The sequence below is a fragment of the Geotrypetes seraphini genome, chromosome 11 (genome assembly GCF_902459505.1).
Source record: "Geotrypetes seraphini chromosome 11, aGeoSer1.1, whole genome shotgun sequence".
Classification (NCBI taxonomy): domain Eukaryota; kingdom Metazoa; phylum Chordata; class Amphibia; order Gymnophiona; family Dermophiidae; genus Geotrypetes; species Geotrypetes seraphini.
In genome coordinates, this window is record NC_047094.1 from 103,878,333 (window position 1) to 103,901,887 (window position 23,555).

The window sequence follows — 23,555 nt, forward strand, 5'->3', positions numbered from 1 at the left end:
TTCTGCCAGTCCATAGGTGTAAAAAGGTTGAAGAACACTGATTTAGATTAATGTAAAATCAATTACCATCAACATATAAACATGTAGGACAAACCATACAACAAAGACAAAGGCTTCATGATCATGAAAAGCAAAAAGGGATCCCATAAGAAAAATTCCCCCCCCCCCCCAAATAATCATAAGGTCAAATATGAACAAGCCAGAAAATTTTCAATCTTAAAAATAGTCCAAAAGAATAATCCAAAAATGATGATAATAATATAGGCAGCAGCACAAATACAAAACTAGCGTGAAAAAATGATGTAACAGTTCAAAAACTCACAGTAACAGTCATCAATAAGAAAAGTATCAAAAGTTCAAATAACAGGAAATAAATTCAAATGAAGACCAGGTAAAAATACAGGAAATCCATAAAAAAATAAAACAAAAGCAAACTCAAGAAACAAACCAGAGTGCAAGACACAGTCCACAGAACCAGGAGCAAAAACACCAAATGTTCACACAATCATGAAGCCCACAAACTGTAGGAACAGTTCCTTATCGTTCTTCTTAACTCCTCCTTCCTCCTTTAATGTAAAATCAATTACCATCAACATATAAACATGTAGGACAAACCATACAATACTCATTCATACATATACATACATATTCATACTGTTTATGTGATTGAATGTGAGGGGTTCTTAGTTTGTTTTTATTTTTTACACCCCTTTTTTTGCATATACTTTTTTCTCTCTTGTTATTTTTGGTATTGCCTGGAGAATGGCAAGATCATCTGCTTGAATTTTTCAAATTAGACCCAGTGAGCATATTTCAATAGGATAGGAGTCCTCCTACTGAGTTAAATCAGACTTAATATTGACCGCATAACATTTTGCTACCATGGGTCAAATATATGTGTACATATTCTTCTTAATTAAAAAAATTAAACTACATGAAAATATCTAGCATTGAATATTAATGCTCCATATTTGCATACTTTTTCTCTTAATTCAAGTCGGAGTAGGGGTGCATACTTTAGGTCCAGCAATTCTCAAACTTGCACTGGGACCAGCAGCCTGCTGAGTTTTCAGGATATCCCTAATGAATATGCATGAGAGAGATTTGCATGCCTGTCGCCTCCATTATAGGCAAATCTATTTCATGCACATTCATTAAGGATATTCTGAAAACCCAACAGGCTGTTAGTTCCCCAGGCAGGTTTGAGGAGAGTGTGGTGTAGTGGATAGAGCTACAGCCTCAGCACCCTGAGGTTGTGGCTTTAAACCCTGGGCAAGTCACTTAATCCTCCACTGTCCCAGGTACATTAGATAGACTGAGCCCACCAGGACAAATAGGGAACATGCTTTTGAAGTACCTGTATGTAAACCGCTTTGAGTGTGGTTGTAAAACTACAAAAAGGCAGTACATAAGTCCCAATCCCTTTCCCTGTTCCACTGCTTTAGGCTCTCAGCTTTGCTTGCAACTCTTGACTGCTGAGTTTGACCATGCCTTTGTCAACACTTTTCTCTTTGCCTTGGGTAACCCTCTAGCTACCTTGTAATGTTCATGCTCAGTGCATAAACAACCGTACAATTGAGAAAAATATCCCACTGTTTTTTTCTAGTAGAGTGATCTGATATTATCAAAGCCATAACATGTAGATGTGTTGCATGAAACATTAATGTTATGCTGCTCACGTTGAGTTAATATACACTGAACTCTTGTCTATAAGACAGCTCAGCATGAAAGAAAATGATAAAATAAAACAGGGCATTTTGAAAAGAAAAACGTCCTGTGAATTTGTAAAGTTTTTGATTGCAGGCTCTCACCTTGAATCAATTGTCTGACTGAATTTTAATCTTGAAGATTTTGTTATCTGGGCAGGCTGGATGAGCTAAATGATCTTCATCTGTTATCGTCTTGTACTGTGTTATCTGGTTACCGCTATTTCATTGTGAATTTTATCGGTGCAAAGAGCCAATTACTCTTGCATAGTACCTGCCTGTCTGGCCATCTGCATATGTGGGTCTAGGCTGGGTGCATTTCACTGAAATTTGGTAGTAGGTATTGGAGAATGACACAGTGACAAAATTCATCACCGTTCCCGTGGATAACCGCGGGAAATCATCTTCATGTCATTCTTTAAGGAGAGAGGGAAGAATCAGAGTATGAATGGCCACAACCACTGACCCACAAGCTTTGCTTTGAAGAATGCTGGTGTAGAAGGATTGAGGTTGAAATAGACACTAGAAATTGACATGGGATTATTTCCCGCGGTTATCCGCGGGGACGGGAACGGTGATGAATTTTGTCACCGTGTCATTCTCTAGTAGGTATCTAGCATTCCTAGCGGATTTCAAGGGCCCATCCCAGTAGCTGTGTTGGAAGAGCAGATGCAACCAGTGCTGGATATGTAGAGGTAGGGTTATCAGATATCTTGATTTCCCCAGACGGCTTTTCAAAACCCGGCATGTCGGGAGGGGGCATCCGCGCATGCAAAGCAGTGACATCACGCGTACATGTGCATGCTGCGTGGATGCCTTCCTGCCCAAAGAACAGGCAGCAGAGTAGGGCTGAGGGCATAACAGGGTAGGGCTGGGTGGAACTGGGCAGGTCTAGGGGCGTATCTAGGGCTCCAGATTATACTGATGTAAAATCTAGTAACCCTAAGCACAGGATGCAGCTTGACTATAGAAATACTCACAGAAGATCTACTAACTCTTGTCCTCCAAGCTATCTTAAATATATTGCACAATATTTATTTACTAGTCTTATAGCCCGTTACATTAACGAGTGCTAGAATATATATGTATGTGTCTGTCTTTATTTTTTTTTCTATCTCCTTAGTCGCTTTCTGTATTTCTGTCTCTCTTTTTTTTTTCCTTGGCTGTCCACTACCACCCCTTGCCTGCTCCTCCTGTCTATTCTCCCTTCCTTTTACCTCCCCTGTGTTCTCCACCACCCCATCACTGCTCACCTTATCCAGCAGAAGCCCTTCTCCCTTTGTTTTACCTCCCCCTGTCCATCATCACCTCCTTCCTGCTTCCTCTGTCCAGCAGTAGGCACTGTCTTCATTTTTCTGCCCCCCTCCCTGTTCATCAGCACCTCTTCCCCTGTCCATCAACCCCTTTTCTGGCCCTCCATTTCCCTCCCACCCCACTTCCCCTGTGCAGTATTTTCCTCCCCCCCATACCGATTTTGAAAGGTAAGCAGCACTAATTCATAAGTAAACTAAGGCAATGTGTTCCAAAGCTTTAGCCTGTGACAAAAAGAGAACTCTGTATTCCAGTATGTTTAAATGATGCAAGCACTTGTCTATGACTCGGGCCGCTGCGGTCGACATCCGCCTCGGGGGGAGGGACAACGCGAGACCTGCCAGCGGCCGGATCCAATGTGAAGCAGCCATCTGTTGGAGGCTGGAGTCGGGAGTCAGTGCCAGGAGTTTTAGCCGCGCCTCTTTGAAAACTGTCACGCCGCTGGAGCCGGGAGGCGAACGGAGATTGCAGGGGGTGCTAGCGGCCGGCAGCTGCCGCTCCGAGGCCAGACCATAAGCCGCGCATGCGCACTTCCTAGCTACAGCTCACGGAAAACGGACGAAAGCATAGGAAGTGCGCATGCGCGGCTTACCGTTTTATTATATTAGATTCCTTCTCACTTATGGTCCACTTTTCCAAAAGATCAAGGAAGGGTGGGGTAAGCACAGCACAAAGGATCCCTAGTGTTGAGGAAGTGATGGTTAGGTCATAGACCAAAAACAGAATAGCTATACTTCCAACAGTGGCCAATTCAGGTCACAAGTCCTTGGCAGAAACCCAAAGAGTAGCAACATTACATGCTACCGAACCCAGGGCAAGCAGTGTCTTCCCCCATGTCTGTCTCAATAGCAGACTATAGACTTTTCCTCCACCAACTTGTCCAAGCATTTTTTTTTAATTCAGCTACGCTAACCACTGCTACCACATCCTCTGTCAATGAGTTCCAGAGCTTAACTGTTTTTTTAAGTGGGAAAAAAAAACACATTTCCTTCTATTGTTTTAAAGGTATTTCGATGTAACTTTATTGAGTATCCCTTAGTCTTTGAAATTTTTGAAAGAGTAAAAAAAAAATCAATTCACTTTTATCCATTCTACTCCACTCAGGATCTTGTAGACCTCAATCAAATAACAAAAATTTTTATTTATATACCGCAAAAGCCATCTTCCTCTGCCATCTCTTTTTTTCCAAGCTGAAGAGCCCTAACCTTTTCAGCCTTTCCTTATATGAGAGGAGTTCCTCCCTTTTATCATTTTGGTCTTTTCTTCTTTCAACATTTATTCCACCCAGTTTTGGGGCATTTTTCTCAAAATGTTCAAAGCCAGACATTCTATTGAAAATGTCCCGCCATGTAAACTGCTTTGATTGTAACCACAGAAAGGCAAGACTTCTCTTGGCTGAACCCATGCTGACACTGTCCCATAAAACCATGTTTGTCTATGTGTTACATAATTGTAAGGGTATCACAAAAAAGGAGATCAGACGATTACAGATCATTCAAAATACCGCTATTAAAATCATTAGCGGGGCAAAGAAATATGATCACGTCACCCCTCTTTTAGTTGACGCTCATTGGCTGCCAATCGAATACAGAATTAATTATAAAATTTTACTTTTAACATTTACAACTAAAATGAATAACCAACCTGATTTTATTAACAGTCTTTTAATTCCGTACGTAACAACAAAATCCCTTCATTCCACTTCTCAAAATCTTTTAGTTATACCATCATTAAAATCAATAAATACTTTACGCATCAACAACTTTGCTGTTACTGCCCCTTCACTTTGGAATTTACTGCCTATAAATCTCCGTAACGAATTAGATATAAAACAATTTAAAATAGCACTAAAAACATTTCTATTCCGAGACGCTTTTAGTTAAATGGCCACTTTCTTTCTTTTCCTCTTTCGACAATTTTTTACCTAACCTACTGTTTTAGCCTTTATGACTTATCTATCCTATACTTATTGTAGTTCCTCCCCACCTGCCCTTTTGTTGCCGTATGTTTGAGTAAGTCATTTGTCTTCCCTGTTTTAATATGTTTAATCTGTTTTTGTGTAATTTTATTATGTTAACCGCTTAGAAGTTGGATTAAGCGGTCAAACAAATTTTTAATAAACTTGAAACTTGATAGTTTCTACCAATTTGCCTCGTACTGAAGTCAGGCTTACTGGTCTGTAATTTCCTGGATTATCCCTGAACCCTTTTTAATAATTAACATTACATTGATTACCCTCCAATCTTTTCAGGTACTATGAATGATTTTAACAACAAGTTACAGATCATTCATAACAGATCAGCAATTTCATGTCTGATTTCTTTCAGTACCCTGGACTGTATGCCATCCAGTCCAGGTGATTTATCATTCTTTAATTTGTCGATTTGACATAGTATGTCTTCCAGGTTCACTGAGATTTCTTTCAGTTCTTCTGCACCATCACTCTTGAAAACCCTGAATGCCCCTTTTGTTCCTTGATGATCTAAATGTCCCTGGACTCCCTCACAGGCTTTCTGCTTCTGATGTACCTGGAAAAAAAGTTGTTCCTATGAGTTTTTGCCTGTGTGGCAAGTTTTTCTCCATATTCTTTTTTAGCCTTCTTTATGAATTCTTTGCAACTAACTTGCCAGTGCTTATTGTGCTTCTTATTGTCTTCATTCAGATCCTTTTTTAATTCATTGAAGGATATTCTTTTGGCTCTAATAGCCTCTTTCACTTCACCTTTTAACCATGCTGACTGTCATTTGCTCTGGACTTCCAAGATTGTCTAAAAAAAAATACTATGTCCATCCCTGTTTTAAAATCCTAAACTTTGTGAACAATCCTTTTAGCTTCTTTTTAACCATTTTCTTCATTCTATGGTATTGCCACAGGATGGAAATTGGGAATACTAGAGAGGTCTTAATGAGTGAGGAAGTGACTAGTGCTTAGAGCAATGGGCTACAAATTAGGGAAGTCTGGGCTAAAATCCCCTTCAGTTATTGCCATTCCTTGCAACCTTGCAAAGTCACTTTATTGCCTACCGATGAAGAAATGGAAGCTGAGATGAAACGAGAATGCAAAAATGGTAACATGATTATTATGGGAGACTTCAACTAGCCAGGATAGACTAGAGTCTTGGAAATTCAAAATGCGCTAGGGAGACTGGATTCCTGGAGGTTATACAGGACTGCTTCATGGAGCAGCTTGTCAGAGAACCGACGAGAGGGAATGCCACTCTGGATCTAATCCTTAATGGGCTAAGAGGACCTGCAAAGGAAGTGGAAGTAGTGGGACCGTTGGGAAACAGCGATCACAATATGATCAAGTTCAAAGTTGAAGTAGGAATACTGAAGGGAAAGAGGACCACAGCGACAACTTTTAACTTCAAGAAAGGAAACTAAGAAGCTATGAGGGTAATGGTAAGGAAGAAATTTAGGAACAGCTCAAAGAAATGGCGGACTGTAGAGCAAGCCTGGTCTTTATTCAAGGACACGGTGAGCGAGGCACAAAATCTGTATATCCCCAGATTCAGAAAAAAGTGCAAAAAGAGCCGAACAAAAGACCTGGCGTAGATAACTAAAGAAGTGAAGAAAGCGATAGGTGATGAGAAGAATTCATTCAAGAAATGGAAAAAGGGCAAAACCGAGGAGAACTGGAAAAAACACAGGAAGTATCAAAAAGAATGTCACCTCGTGGTTAGAAAAGCAAAAAGAGAATATGAAGAGAGGCTAGCCAGGGAAGCATGAAATTTCAAACCGTTCTTCAGATATGTTAAAGGGAAGCAGCTGGCTAGGGAGAAGGTGGGACTGCTGGATGACGGAGATAGGAAGGGAGTGGTGAAGGAGGAGAAAGAAGTGGCGGAAAGACTAAACATGTTCTTTTCAGCAGTATTTACAAAAGAGGACACATCTAATATACCGGAACCTGAACAAATCTTCAAAGGAGACCAAGCAGAAAAATTAACATCCATGTTAGTTAGCCTTGAAGACGTACACAGGCAGATAAAAAAATTAAAAACTGACAAATCACTGGGCCCGGACGGAATCCATCCTAGGTTGCTGAAAGAACTGAAGGAGGAAATAGTGGAACTACTACAGCAAGTCTGTAATCTATCCCTGGAAATAGGCATGATCCCGGAGGATTGGAAGATAGCCCGTCTTCAAAAAGGGATCCAGAGGTGACCCTGGGAACTATAGACCGGTAAGTCTGACCTCAGTTCCGGGAAAAATGGCAGAAGCACTGATAAAAGATAGCATCGAGGAGCATCTACAAAGGAATAAACTCATGATAACAAGCTAACATGGCTTCTGCAGGGGAAGAACATATTGCATTTCTTCAAAGGAATTAACAAACAGATGGACAAAAGGGATCCCATAGACATCGTATACTTAGACTTCCAAAAAGCCTTTGACAAGGTACCCCATGAACGCCTACTTCGGAAACTGAAGAACCATGGGGTGGAAGGAGATGTACACAGATGGATCAGGAATTGGTTGACGGGTAGGAAGCAGAGGTAGGAGTGAAGGGCCACTACTCAGATTGGAGGAGGGTCACAAGTGGTGTTCCACAGGGGTCGGTGTTTGGACCGCTGCTATTCAATGTATTCATAAATGATCTAGAAACAGGGACAAAGTGTGAAATAATAAAATTTGCAGACACCAAACTATTTAATGGGGCTAGGACTAAAGAGGAATTCAAAGATTTACAAAGGGACCCGAACAAACTAGGGGAGTGGGAGACGAGATGGCAGATGAAGTTCAATGTAGAGAAATGTAAGGTCTTGCACGTGGGAAACAGAAACCCGAGGTACAGCTACACAATGGGAGGGCTGTTATTGAGTGAGAACACCCAAGAAATGGACTTTGGTATTAGTGGACAAGACAATGAAGCCGTCGGCACAGTGCGCCGCGTCCGCTTAGAAAGCGAATAGAATGCTAGGTATAATCCAAGGATGGAATTACAACCAGAACGAAAGAAGTTATCCTGCCGTTGTATCGGGCGATGGTGCGCCCACATCTAGAGTACTGCGTCCAATATTGGTCACCGTACCTGAAGAAGGATATGGCGATACTCGAGAGCGACACATTTGATAAAAGGTATGGAAAACCTTTCATATGCTGAAAGACTGGAGAAACTGGGGCTCTTTTCCCTGGATAAGCGGAGACTTAGAGGGGATATGATTGAAACTTATAAGATCATGAAGGGCATAGAGAAAGTGGAATGGGACAGATTCTTCAAACTTTCGAAAACTATAAGAACGAGAGGGCATTCAGAAAACTTGAGAGGGGACACATTCAGAACCAATGCTAGGAAGTTCTTCACCCAACGGGTGGTGGACACCTGGAATGCGCTTCCAGAGAGTGTGATAGGACAGGGTACAGTATTGGAGTTCAAGAAGGGATTGGACAACTTTCTGAAGGAAAAGGGGATAGAAGGGTATAGATAGAGGGTTACGTAACAGGTCTGGACCTGATGGGCCGCCGCGTGAGCGGACTGCTGGGCATGATGAACCTCTGGTCTGACCCAGCAGAGGCACTGCTTATGTTCTTTTGTTCTTAAGTCAAGTACCCATTTAGATTAGAAGCTATTTGGGACAGGGATGGTACTTATCACCATTGTATAGTGCTATATATATCCAGTGGAACTGCAAAATGATACATGTTGTTATTGCATGTCTGCCATTATATTCTTTAACAGGGGAACGGAAAGAAGATGGTTACAATCAAAGATCATGCGTGATTTGGTAGAGCAAATTGCTCCATATGTGATTCAGGTAGTTAATAAATCTTTGTTGGGAATTTTTCTAGATAATTGTAAGCAGTCAACTGTTAGGCTGGTCCTGAAAAAGAAGGGATTAGATGAAGATTTTATGACTAGTTACCGTCCTATCTCGGTAGTACCATTTTTTTTGGAAGATTCTGGAGAAACTTGTTCCATTACAGTTAGAGGATCATGTTCAGTGAGTAGGCTGCTTAGATCCAGAGCTGTGGAGTCAGTAGATAAATCCTTCGACTCAGATTCCTCAGTTAATGGTACCCACGACTCCAACTCCAGGTATCCAAAATTGTTTCCGACTTCAACTCCGACTCCACAGCCCTGGTTTTATCTACAGTATATGTTTTGAAATCAGGGCTGTGGAGTCGGTCAATAAATCCTTTGACTCCGACTCCTCAGTTTCTGGTACCCATGACTCCAACTCCAGGTACATGTCTCAGACTCCTTGACTGACTCCACAGCCCTTAGAATTGCAGCAATTTGGATTTAGAAGGTTCCGTATGGTTTCAAGACAAAGTTGGTCAAGTTCCTGCTAAACTGGAAAGTACACAGGTGAGGTGGGACTCATTTAGAGCACTGGTCTTTGACCTGAGAGCCGCTGCGTGAGTGGACTGCTGGGCAGGATGGACCATTGGTCTAACCCAGCAGCGGCAATTCTTATGTTCTTATGACATTGGTTGTGAAATTCTTAAGAGATGGACTAGATAGACATGTATCCTATTGTGTAGTATTGCTTGATGTCTCAGGGGCATTTGATACCATAAATTTAGACTTATTGCTGTTGAAATTGTGTAAGTTAGGAATTAATGGTGAAGTATTATCCTGGTTTTCAACATATTTGCTGGGAAGATTGCTTTCTGTGGGGAGTGGTGTCCAATATAAGAAATGTGCCACAGCCCTGTTATTTAAGTTATATCTGGCTATATTAGGAAAAAGATTTTGTGAACTCGGGGTGCATTATTGATTTTTAAGCAGACGATATCTTAATTTTTCCCCATTGAGAGTGGAATATTGGAAGTTGAGAAGGATTTGAATATGTATATGAATACTGTAAAAGAATGGATAGATGATCATGGATTACAATTGAATATTGGGAATCTGAAATAATGATAGTGAGTGAGGATGATGTGGAGAAACTTGCAACTGAAATCCAGGTTCATGGTATGAATCTGCAGGTTAAAAGAGAGATGGTAATTTTAGGTGTCTGTTTAGACTATGCTTTCTGAATGGGAAGACAGGTCCTCAGGGTTGTCCAGGGAGGGTATTCACAGCTATGGATTCTTTACCGGCTGAAACCAATGCTTCTGCCATACGACTTTTGTTTGGTGGCACAGGCACTGATATTGACACGCTTAGACTATTATAATATGCTTTACTTGGGATTAACTAAGATCAAATGTAGGGCATTGCAACAATTGATGAACTCTACTGCGAAGCTGGTTTTAGGAATATCACGGAAAGAACACATCACTCCTGCACTAAAACAACTGCACTGGCTCCCAGTATCGCAAAGAGTTTGTTATAAAGTGTTGTCTGTGGTGCATCTGAGTTTATATGGATCTGTTGCTTTGAATTTTCAAACTCTTTGGGAGGTGTATCAGCCGAAGAGGAAATCAAGATCTGAAGGAAGCACGAGATTAATTTCCATGAAAAAGAAGACTGTTCGGTATGTAAGATCTAGAGCGGCAATGTTGTCCTTAGCTGGGATAAAATTCTGGAATTCCCTCCCTGGAATTCTGAGGACCTGCACTGATCATCTACAGTTTAAAAAAATGTTGAAGCCGCAATTGTGTTGGTTAATGGTAGGCATTTTTAATAAGAATTCTGAATTTTGATTGCAGCACTTTAGTGTGTATAGTTAATGTGGATTCGTTGAGTTTCCTGACATTGCTTTTAAGTGGGATAAATTACTATGGTGATTTGTAATGTAATTGAATGCATTTATGTAAAGTACTGTCATCTGAACTATTATGAATGTTTTAAATGTGAACCTTTTAGGTATAGGCAGTTTAGAAGTTTTAGAAATAAATAAATATTATATACAGGTACAGTCAAACCTCGGTTTGCGAGTAACGCGGTTTGCGAGTGTTTTGCAAGATGAGCAAAACTCTTGCAAATCGTGCCTCGCAAACCGAGCGTTGACTCGATTTGCAAACCCCCACCCCCGAGATCCAGCGTCGCCCACCCAAACCCATACCACCCTGGCACTAGCACACAGCACCAACCCACAGGACATGCCGGTGCCGGAAAAGCCTGTCTTTTGCCGCTGATCTCTGCTGGGCTGGGCCTTGAGCATCTGCACATGCTCAAAGCCTTCTAGCTCCCGCTCTTTCTCTGAGATTGAGATTGAGATTCTCATTGAGAGTGGGAACCAGAAGGCCTTCAACATACGCAGATGCTCAAGGCCCAGCCTAGCAGAGATCAACGGCAAAAGGCAGGCTCTCCCGGCACCAGCACTGGCATGTCTGGTGGGTTGGTGCTGCGTGCCAGTGCCAGATTATGGTAAGGGTTTGGGTTTGGGCAGGTGGGCGATGTCAGTTCTCGGGGAAGGGGGGCGATGCTGGCCTCATGGGTGGGGGTCTTTTTGGGATGTGGTAGGGTAGAAGTGATCGCCAGTGGCCTTGGGGGGGGGGGGGGGTCTGTTTTGAGGATGTGGAACCAATCAAGTGAATTTCCCTTACTTCCTATGGGGAAACTCGCTTTGATATACGAGCACTTTGGTTTACGAGCATGCTTCTGGAACGAATTATGCTCGCAAACCAAGGTTCCACCGTACTTTTATTGTATCTGAGACAATGGAGGGATAAGTGACTTGCCCAGGTTTACCAGGAGCTGTAGTGGGATCAGGGCTTTTCAAACCTATCCTGGGGATCTCAAAGTCAGTCAGATTTTCAGGAAACCCACAATGAATATATTGACATAAAAGGATGACTAGATCTACTCAGTCTACCGTGAATAATGCCATGCACTCAACTGCTCTGACAATAATTAAGTTTATGTTTGCACCAGGATAAAAATGAAGTAATGCCTATTAATGAAAAGAAAATGAGCATTGCCTTCAGATAAATATTACTCTAACAATGTATGTGAGGCATTTTAGAACTAAAATAATGATTAAAGGGCTTATATTGGCAGGTTCTGCTGGTTTCTGATCCTTACTAGTATCATAGAGATGCATTAGTTTTAATAGCTTGAAATAAAAGGTTAGCTTGTATTTGTTTGTTTATTACTTAAATCCTTTTGATTTTCTTTTTAATGAATTAATGGAACACGCATTGTTTTGAATTGCTAGGGAAAGCATCTCCAAATGGCACTTAGAAATCAACTAACGTTATAAAGAAGAATAAACTATATAATCTTACTAGCAAAGCCTAAAAAATATACAGAGAATAACCAGAAAACAGGCTACGTACATTAGCAATTATCTCAATAGAGACTGCACAAGTTTCAAATAGTGGAGAAAAAAGACCTCAGATATCTTGCTCCAACAAGTCCCAACTTCAAAAGACTGAATATATTTTATATACAGGCGCTTCTCCAGTCTTTGGTCAAAAAAACTCCACTTTTAAGTATATCATTCTATGCAGACTTTAAGCACAGTTTTCATAGACACAATTCCATACTATTCACAACTCACAACCATAACAGTTAAAGAATACAGTTGGACTTTGATATGGTTCATCTCGCATTCACAAAAAAGCCCAACGGCAGCCCTGTTTCGCCTCCAGCTTTATCAAAGGCTGCGACATTAATTCTCCATCAGTAGTCTTCGCCAAACACAAAATTCTTCACCCTCAGTAAGGGATTACATAAGAATTGCCGCCGCTGGGTCAGACCAGTGGTCCATCGTGCCCAGCAGTCTGCTCACACGGCGGCCCTCTGGTCAAAGACCAGCGTCCTGAGACTAGCCCTACCAGTGTACGTCCTTATTCAGCGGGAACTTTTCTAACTTTGTCTTGAATCCCTGGAGGGTGTTTTCCCCTTGACAGACTCTGGAAGAGCATTCCAGTTTTCTACCACTCTCTGGGTGAAGAAGAACTTCCTTACGTTTGTACGGAATCTATCCCCTTTCACCAAATGGCCATGAAGAATTTTGTGTTTGGCAAAGACTGCTGATGGTGAATTAATGTCGCAGCCCTTGATAAAGCTGGAGATGAAATAGGGCTACTGTTGGGCTTTTTGGAAATGCGAGGTAAAGAATAATGCTGGACTTCGCTTTTTTTCCAACTGTTATGGTTGTGAGTTGTGTATGATATGGGACTGTGTCTATAAAAACTGTGTTTAAAGATACATTTTTGCAATTTTTTTGAAGACTGCAATAGAGTGATATACGTAAAGTTTTTTTTTTTGACAAATGATTAGAGTAGGTACTATATATAATATACAGTAAACCCTTGATTTAACGGAGTGCTGAGGGGGGGTGTCTGTTAAATGCAATTGTCCGGAAAATCTGACTATCCTGAAAATGATGGTGATATAAGCGCATTTTTTGTTTACAGAGTTAAGAAAGTAAAATACAGTACACTTCCCCATTCGCGGTTTCCACACTCACGGTTTCACAAATTCGGAATTTTTTTTTGGGGGGGGAACCCATATTTTATCATGTTCCCGCCTCTCTCCTGTCTTGCCCCCGGCATCCCGGCCTTACCTGGTGGTCTAGCAGGCTTTCGGGGCAGGAGCGATCTTCCTACGCTCCTGCCCCGTGTAGATTGCCAATAGGAAATGGCTGCCTTGAGCTCCCGCCGTAGACCATTGGTCTGACCCAGCAGCGGCAATTCTTATGTTCTTCCTGGTACTAAAGTCATGGTTACACCAATCAGGAGCCAGATAGCGTGTCAAAGCAGCTCCTGGTTGGTGTAACCATGACTTTAGTACCAGGAAGAGGCAGTCGGAAAATAGCATGAATTACCGAGTCCGCGATTTACGAACCGCAAATTTGCGGGGGTTTACTGTAATTGCTAATGTACTTAGCCTGTTTTTGGTTATACGCTCTCTATTTTTTAGACTTAGAAATCAAGCCAGTCAACAAGCTTGCCGCCAGTGTGTCATACTAAAATACAGCATCGATCAATGGTTCTGACTTTAAATGTCATTTCATGTCCTAACTGATTCACAGTGGAAACATCATATTTTTATACTCGTAAAAGGTCTACAAGTCAGAACACAAGCAAAATATAGATTATTATTAGGCCTGCTGGAGTCATAACTCATCCAGCTGCCTACACTATACCAATTAAAGTCCACTAACAAATGGGTTTTGCTGGCAGGTCTCTGATTCATAGCCTCGTGCCGTGGCTTTTCTCTGTGATGAAGATTGCTTCCTTGCACTCTTTCTTTTTCTCAAGGGACTGAAGAAGAGGTGGAGAAATGTTGTATGGTTACCGTGTGATGCAATCGCAGAATGAATTCAGAGTTTAGGATTTGTAATTCAAAAATTCTCCCTGATGTGCCAGTGTAGGTGGATGTTTTCTGTACTTGTCAACTGTATTGAGCCCTAGGCAAGTATATATTTTCAAGCTCTCATTCAACTTTTATGCCACTCTCCCCAGGGATCTTGATTCATGGTTTATCTTCCTTCCTCCATTTCCAGTCTGTTCTACTCCCAGATCACCTCTCCTGAAGGGTTCTAGGTGTGGTGGCAAGAGGACAATGAGAACTGAGAAGTACATATTAATTAGGGTTACCAGATGTCCGAATTTCAAGCTAGCTGCCCCCTATGCCTGGAATAAATTACCCGAGTTTGTCCACCAAGCCCCTTACCTTGTTTAAAAGCAGACTGAAAACCCTACTTCCCACAGCCCTCCAACCCAGCCAGCAGATTAACTGTTCCCCTTAGCTGTATCCTTGACATCCTGTTTGTCTGTCTGTCTTGTCTGTTTAGATTGTAAGCTTGTTGAGCAAGGATTGTCTTCTTTGTGACTCTGTACAGTACTGCGTACATCTGGTAGAGCTATAGAAGTAATGGTAGTAGTAGTAATGAACTTATACTCAGGAAAAGTTCAGCCTACCCATATTTTTAATGTTCTTACAATTGCCATTTCGACTGCTCCCATAACTTCAATAATGTTTGCGATATCCAATATCAGTAATATACATTTATAAAGCATCTTTCATTCAGACAGGATCCCAAACTGTCTAAAGCAGGGGTGTCCAATGTCGGTCCTCGAGGGCCGCAATCCAGTCGGGTTTTCAGGATTTCCCCAATGAATATGCATGAGATCTATTTGCATGCACTGCTTTCATTGTATGCTAATAGATCTCATACATATTCATTGGGGAAATCCTGAAAACCCGACTGGATTGCGGCCCTCGAGGACCGACATTGGACACCCCTGGTCTAAAGCATGAACAGACCTTCTCCCTGTACTAACGGACCCGGTTGTCTTGTTCATATCATGGAGAAAAATAAGTCAGTGAGGGAAGGGGTAAAACGCGGACCTCACGGACCTCGCGGATCTAAACCCGTACGGCCTTAAAAATCTGAGGTCCGTGTCGGTCCGTGTCCGTGGCGCTTGTAGTTTCTGTCGCTGACAGACCTTGATGAGATTTATGCACTGACGGATCCGTCTCAGCAAAGGGAGGGAAAAGTGTTAGGATCCATCAGTGCTAAAAATCTCTTCCAGGTCTGTCAGAGCCAGAGACTAGTGCTGGAGTTTGGAGACTTCTTTTCCATAACGCACGTCCAAAACCTATGTCCCCGCTCTCTTGGCTTCTGCTCTGCTGCTCCAGCACTAGTCTCTGGCTCTGACAGACCTGGAAGAGATTTTAGCGCTGACGGATCCTACCACTTTTCCCTCCCTTTGCTGAGACGGATCCGTCAGTGCTAAAATCTCATCAAGGTCTGTCAGCGACAGAAACTACAAGCGCCACGGACACGGACCTCAGATTTTTAAGGCTGTACGGGTTTAGATCCGTCAGGTCCGTGAGGTCCACGTTTTACCCCTTCCCAGTCAGGGATAACATCATGCAAAAAGGGGTTTGATGACACCCAGGTTAATGTCATTGAGAAAATGGTGCCTGTTCATCACAGAGACAGAAGGTGGCGCTGCCGGCTCTGTGAAAAACCATGTCTGATTGATGGCTGTAACATGAGTTAACATATAAAGGACCTCAAAGCACCACAAGGATTTTTCCATCTATTCAGTCACTTGATACAGTAATGGACAACATTTCCAATGAGTTGATTTTCTTGTTTTGTTTTAATGCTATACTTTCGAACTCTGCACCAGTGCAAAGTTAGAACAAGTATATGGAAATAATTACCTCTTCCCAAACAGTTTTCAGTCATTTATTTAAGATCGTCTGTACCAAGAGTACTATGCTGAACTGACCAGGTCTCATGGGATTGAGGCTGGGGATGTCAGCAAGGTTGCTACCCACTAGTGATGATTTTCAGTAATCATCACTTCTTAAAACTGGTTTTAATCATCACTTCTTTTGAAAGTCAGTTCCAGTCTGGTACTTGAGATCCTTTGCCTCAAATTCCCAGAGTTCTCGCTGCGGTTCTTGCATGCTAAGTAATAGTATCTCCTGTATACTCGTAAACAATAGAAAGATAGCTGGCAGAGGTGCTTTCCCTTTCTTGCCAGTCAGACATTGCTTCAATCTCAGATTGTGTTGTAACAAGTGTCTGCCTCTGCTGAGGAACTTAAGTGATGCAGGTAACTAATGGTGCTCACCAGTTTGAAACTTATGGCAATTCCTCCTTATGTATATTTTTAACTTAGGGAAATTCAAAAGGTGTATTCATCAGCTACATGATGGTAAAAACCAGGACTGGATCTCTTTTTATACTTGAACAGGAATGGAATTACAAGGGTGCACATAAATGAAATACATTTTGAAAGGGAAAACTCTATCTATACTTTTTTCAGTGGGTCATGAACTTCTCACAACTCAATTCCATTTGGAATCAGTCCTTTTTCTTGTCAACTCCTGATACCAAGCATTATGGGAATTGTAGTTTTGTATTTTGTAGCAACAGCCCAGTGGAGTAAAACAGCCCAGTGGAGATATTACTGGCTGTGGGTGGGTTTCACATTTGCTGAGAGCAGTATTCAGAACAAACTTGGTAAAAAAAAAAAAAAAAAACCCAGTCAAGCTGCAAAGCATATTGTCTTTCATGCCCTAAAAACTGAGGATAATATTCTGTCTGCATTAAACCCCCCAGATGATTATGACAGAAAAGATTGGATGAACCATCCAGGCTGCTCGCTTTCCCGAACCATTGCAGAACTGTACTCCTCATTTAAGTCCAAGGATCCCTGGTTTTATTCACTTAGGAACCCATCACAAGCTTTCTTGGATTCCTTTACTATTTTTACCCCTTCCACCTCGTCTACAAAGCTCCAGGCATCCATCCTTCTTTCCATGAAAAAATATTTCTTTATGTCTTTCTTGAAGTCACAAAATTTCACATTACCCCATATTTCAAATAACTGCACTGGCTACCAGTCGAGGCCAGAATAATTTTCAAATTTGGTTGCCTATGCTTCAAGACACTATTCGGCACGGCACCCACCTACCTTCTGAATCACGTGTCAAAGCAGCTCCTGATTGGATAAGGCCTGACAGTGCAGGAAGAGGCGGTCGGAGCATACAGCGAGTGATTTCCTGCACTCGCCGGCGCTCCGGCTGCTTTCTCCTGCCTCTCCAGCTATCCCTCTCCTTGCTGGCGGTTCATGGTTGGAAAATACCATGAATGACCAGAACCAATGACCGGGGGAACACTGTATTGCAAAATTAACGCTGAGAATCATTACTCTGCACAGTGAGAGAACCTTTGTTAGCAGCCTGTTTAACCTACTTGCGAACTTCCTGCACTCATACTTTTACTGCTCGCTACACAATAAAGATGTTTTTGGAACTTTTAGATAGGTGTATGAAAACTACACGAGAAAAGAAAGTATTCTGGTAGCCTGAATTATCGTTTTCAGATCTACTGTAATTTAGCTGTCTCTTCTTCAGTACAATTTTGGATGCAGCTGCAGCTTGGAGAGCTGCCAAGTTGGTTCTGTGCCGTTCACGTACGCTTTGCAGATGTGATGATGAAGGAGCTGTCCGTGTGAACGGAACTTTCTGTTCAACCAACTTTTACTCGTCCCCTTGAATGGTACTTAAGGGAAAATGTAGCCTGCAAATGAAAGTGAGTACCAAGTAAACAACAGAAATGACACACAGTAGTATAGAACTGAGTTATCTTATCTAGAGGAAATAGCTTAGGTCAGTGGTCTCAAACTCAAACCCTTTGCAGGGCCACAGTTGGATTTGTAGGTACATGGAGGGCCGCAGAAAAAAAAGTTAATGTCTTATTATAGAAATGACAATTTTGCACGAGGTAAAACTCTTTATAGTTTATAAATCTTCCCCCCAAAGGCCTGCATGTTCCCCCCTTCTTTGCAGCGTCCTCCAGCTTCTCCCCTGGCCTCCCGGTCTTAGTTTCAGCTAATTACCATGCCTGCAGAGAGGATCACCGGTGCTGTAACATTCCTTGCAGGCTGCCATCGGCCTCCGCAGCACATTCCCTCTGCCGCGGTCCCGCCCCTCCTCTGACGTCAGGGGCAGGATCGCGGCAGAGGGAACGTGATGCTGAGGATGATGGCAGCCTGCAAGGATTGCTAAAGCACTGGCAATCTTCTCTGCATGCTGCAGTAATTATCTGAAGGTAAGAGCTGGAGGCCAGGGGGGAAGCCAGAGGACACTGCAAAGAGCGGGCAGCACTAGTACAGACCACGGGCCGCAAAATAGTACCTGGCGGGCCGCTTGTGGCTCCCGGGCCGCGAGTTTGAGACCACTGGCTTAGGTCAAGGGTACCAAACTGAAATCCAGAAGAGCTGCAAACTGGTCTGATTTCCAGTCTACAATGACGGCAGTGCATGCAAAAATATCTCATGCATATTCGTTATACAAACTCAATAAAAAAGGGCTATAGCTACAAACTATTCATAATTTCACACATATTTAATCATTTATTATAATTTTATATTGCACCATCGCATTTTAAATTTTTCCCAATATCATCGTTCTATATAATACGTACAAGCATACATGTATACAATCCTCAAACATGAAGCCCGCCCAAATCACTTAAAATTCATAAAATGTTAATTCCATCAATAAAGTGCTGTTTTAAATACGTTGTCTTCTTCACTGAATCAGTTTTCAATTGCTTTGCTTCTTCAATCAAGTGTTCATAATATCTCCTCTGTTCTTATCACAGTCCAACCTGAGCATTGGAGACAAATAAGCTCAACACAGTTCTGTGTTTCACCCTAAGGCATCATCAGGAGCTTAAGACTGAAGCAGGCTCCAGGTCTTCATAATCACTACAATACATGATACCAAATTTATCAACACATAACCTTACAACCTACTTAATAAATCAAAAAGAACCACTAAACATAATATTCTAAAAAAATTATAACCCTACCTGACGCTTCATAATATTCTTTTTCCTGGCAGCAAACAGGAGCGAGACATCCAAACCAGGACCTCTATCCAGCTCAACCAATTTCCTTCTACTAGCTTATTTCCTGTTTCCTCTTTATAAGCCACATACACCTGCCCCTAATTAAAGCAAATACCACTCAATCTCTTTGTTTAACCCAAAAGGCTCAGCTGTCCCCCACGATCCATGATCCACCTTGGACTAGGTGCCTACTATTCGATTAAGTGCAATTTATGTCAATTACGAGGTGCTAATTTTTCATCACCGATTAAGTCTATTAAACAATTAAGCGCCTATATCAGCTGCACCACTGTAGGCGCTTACATTTAGGTGCCTTTTATAGAATCAGGTCATAAGTGCTATTCCAAGTTTCCAAGTTTATTGTCAATTTAATTGAACGCTTATCAAATGCTAAGCGTTTTACAACAGTAAAATAAGGGGCAGAACAAATTAAAAACATCAACGATAAACAAACAAATTTTAACTCAGATGAACACAAAACACAAATTAAACGAACGAAGAACAAGCCGGGGGGGGGGGGGGGGGGGGGGAGAGAGGGGAACTACAATAAATACAGGAAAGAGAACAAATAAAGGAGAAGAACAAAAGGACTGAGGGGGTCAATAAGAATAGAAAGCCCGAGAGCCTGTCTCGATGGGCGCATCTAACGTGGAGCTGGAGGCCCGCGAGAGCGCCTGTTGGGATGAGAGACGGGGTTGCAAAAAGGGTTAGAGTAGGGGGAAGGATTGAATCTTCTCGCCGGGGGGGAAGGCTCCGGATTGGTAGGGGCCGCAGCGAGGGGGATGATGGGAGAGTGGATAAAGAGGGGGGAGCTTGAGGACCCAAACGGTCGCCGAGTCCTCCAAGGCAGCTTCCCACCCACCCGCCCGTGATGCTGAATTTCGAGGGCAGGGGAGGTGGGAAGCGGTATCCCGAGCTACTGGCTGCTGGGCTCATCATGGGATGAGCTGTGGGCCGGTGCGGAGCCGTGCCTGGTGGGTCGGATAACCCTGGACAATGGGGCATGTGGAGACATGCCACCCCTTGGACCCTTGCTAGCACGGCAGGGTCAGGAGCCATTTAATTCTTATATTACAGACCCTTGCTAGCTTGGCGGGGTCGGGTGGGGGGGGGGGCATTTAATGGCCATAGTAGCTCGGGTTCAAGATGTGTTTGGTTACAATGTTGTTTAGAATGCCTGTTTGTTAAACATGGTTATAATTTATTGAAGTTATATGTTTATTTCAATAAACAGGGCTGCGGCCAGGTTTCACCAATGACAGTGTGGAGCGTGTTATTGGGACCCAGGATGGGTGGGGTGACAAGAGGTTTGATGTGTGAGCAGGCCACTCCAAGTTCCACTGTTAAAGAATAATGGGTTCATTAGTCGAAAGCATCAATGAATAGGAAGCCCTCCATGGTCCCGGCTTTATCACCTCGCCCCCACACGCTGCCCTGCCTGCCAACAATTTTTTATTTATTTATCATATTTTCCAAAAACATATCAAGTATCCACTTGTACAGAAAGATGAAGTTAAGTAAGAAAACAAACATTACAAATTATAATAATATATATGACATAATAAGAAATTAAGCTTAACCTCAGCTCAAGTCCTCAATACCAGGATCCAAGAAGTATAATCAGCGAGCAATTACTGAAAACAAATCAAGAAAAAAGAAGCAATCAGGAAATTCAATCAGCTGAAGAAAGTGTCCAAATTAAACATTAAGCACTCATGCTATCCCTGCTTTCAGGTGAGCAGCCGACAAAACGGAGGAGCTCTGCAAACTTAAACAGGAATTGAATACAATTAAAGCAGCTTCCATCACTCCACAAAATCATACCAACTTACCACCTCTACCTCAAAGAATAAAACAGCCCAGGAATAAATGGGCCCAGTAGGCTCAGGAAGACTGCGACATATAACACAGAAACATCCACCTTCACTAATATTACCTCTACAGAATTCCTTCGCTCCACTAGTGCACTGCGATACTCAGGAAAACAGAAGGGAGGTGGGACTTGAACCAATGAAGGAAACTCAAGAGAACAAGAGCACCCTAAGTACAAATAAAAAAGCCCAAAACAGAAAACTATTACTGTTGGGGGATTCCATCATCAGAGGCATTAACCTTGGAACACAGGGCGAGGAGACCAAAATAGTGAAATGTCTTCCAGGATCCTCAGCTACCAGGAGTTCCAGGCAAATACTGACTATAATTAAGGAAGAAACTAAGGATTTTAACACTGATGTTGTTATCCATCTGGGAACAAATGACCTGGCCAACAACTCCACACTTGCAGCAGAGAAAGCTTTTCGGGAGCTTGGTGAGGGCGTGAAACCTTTTGTAAAGACTTTAGCTTTTTCTGAAATACTGCCTGCATATGGAAAAGGAGAGCAAAGAGTGAAAAACACAGAGGACTTTAATAGATGGCTCAGAGCCTGGTGTCATCAAGAAGGCTTCAGGTACATAGGAGGATGGGGAAATACATGGAAAGACAAGAAGCTATATTGCACTGATGGGCTACATATTACTACAGCAGGAAAAAGAAACCTTGCAGAGAAATTTAGACAATATTTTTCTAGGCATTTAAACTAGAAGGTGGGGGTGGTGTATGTACGAAGGACAATTATAGAGACCACCCCCGGCAAAAGAAAAAATGTGATAGTAGTAAAGGCTGCAACATAAGCAATATCAACAACTCATTTCTTAGTATTGCAACGGAAAGTGAAACGACACAAAAATCCATACGAAAAAGGAGATTATCGCTGAAAAATAGCTGGAAAGCGATGACCACAAATGCTCGCAGTCTAAGCAACAAAGTTCATGATCTGCAAGCCCTGATATTAGAGGCAGATCTAGATATTGTTGCTATCACAGAGACATGGTTCAGTGAATCACATGGATGGGATGCAAACATACCGGGATATAATCTTTTTAGGAAGGATAGAGATGGTCATAAAGGAGGAGGAGTAGCTCTCTATGTAAAGATCAATATCCAAGCGACCGAAATGCAAGGGACCTGGGGAGAGGAAGAAGCGATATGGATTGCTCTGAAAAGAGAAGATGGAACTTCCATCTACGTGGGTGTAGTCTACAGACCTCCGACTCAATCGCAGCAAATTGATAAGGATCTGATTGTGGATATCCAAAAGTTTGGAAGGAAAGAGGAGGTTCTGCTGTTGGGAGATTTCAACCTGCCGGATGCGGACTGGAATGTTCCGTCTGCGGAATCGGAAAAAAGTAGGGAGATTGTGGATGCCTTTCAAGAGGCTCTGCTCAGACAAATGGTGACGGAACCCACAAGGGAAAAAGCGATATTGGATCTGGTCCTCACAAATGGAGAGAGTATCTCTAATGTTCGAGTGGGTGCTCACCTGGGTAGTAGCGATCATCAAACGGTTTGGTTTGATATAATGGCTAAAGTGGAGAGCGGCCACACGATACTTAAAGTCCTAGACTTCAAACGTACGGACTTTAATGCAATGGGAAAGTACCTGAAGAAAGAGCTGTTAGGATGGGAGGACATAAGAGAAGTGGAAAGACAGTGGTCTAAGCTGAAAGGAGCGATAAAAATGGCTACGGACCTTTATGTGAAGAAAATCAATAAAAACAAGAGAAAAAGGAAGCCGATATGGTTCTCCAACCTAGTGGCTGAGAAAATAAAGGCGAAAGAGTTGGCGTTCATGAAATATAAAAAAACCCAAGAAGAGGAGAGCAGAAAGGACTACAGGGTGAAACTGAAAGAAGCCAAGAGAGAGATACGTTTGGCGAAGGCACAGGCGGAAGAACAAATGGCTAAAAATGTAAAAAAGGGAGATAAAAATTTTTTCAGATATATTAGTGAAAGGAGGAAGATAAAAAATGGAATTGCTAGGCTGAAAGATGCTGGGAGCAAATATGTGGAGAGTGATGAGGAGAAAGCAAATGTGCTAAACAAATACTTCTGTTCTGTGTTCACAGAAGAAAATCCTGGAGAAGGACCAAGATTGTCTGGCAAAGTTACACGAGAAAATGGAGTAGATTCTGCGCCTTTCACGGAGGAGGGTGTTTATGAGCAACTTGAAAAACTGAAGGTGGACAAAGCGATGGGACCAGATGGGATCCATCCCAGGATACTAAGGGAGCTCAGAGAGGTTCTGGCGAGTCCTATTAAAGACTTGTTCAACAAATCTCTGGAGACGGGAGTGATTCCTGGGGATTGGAGGAGAGCGGATGTGGTCCCTATTCATAAAAGTGGTCACAGGGATGAAGCAGGAAACTACAGGCCGGTGAGCCTCACTTCAGTTGTTGGAAAAATAATGGAAGTGTTGCTGAAAGAAAGGATAGTG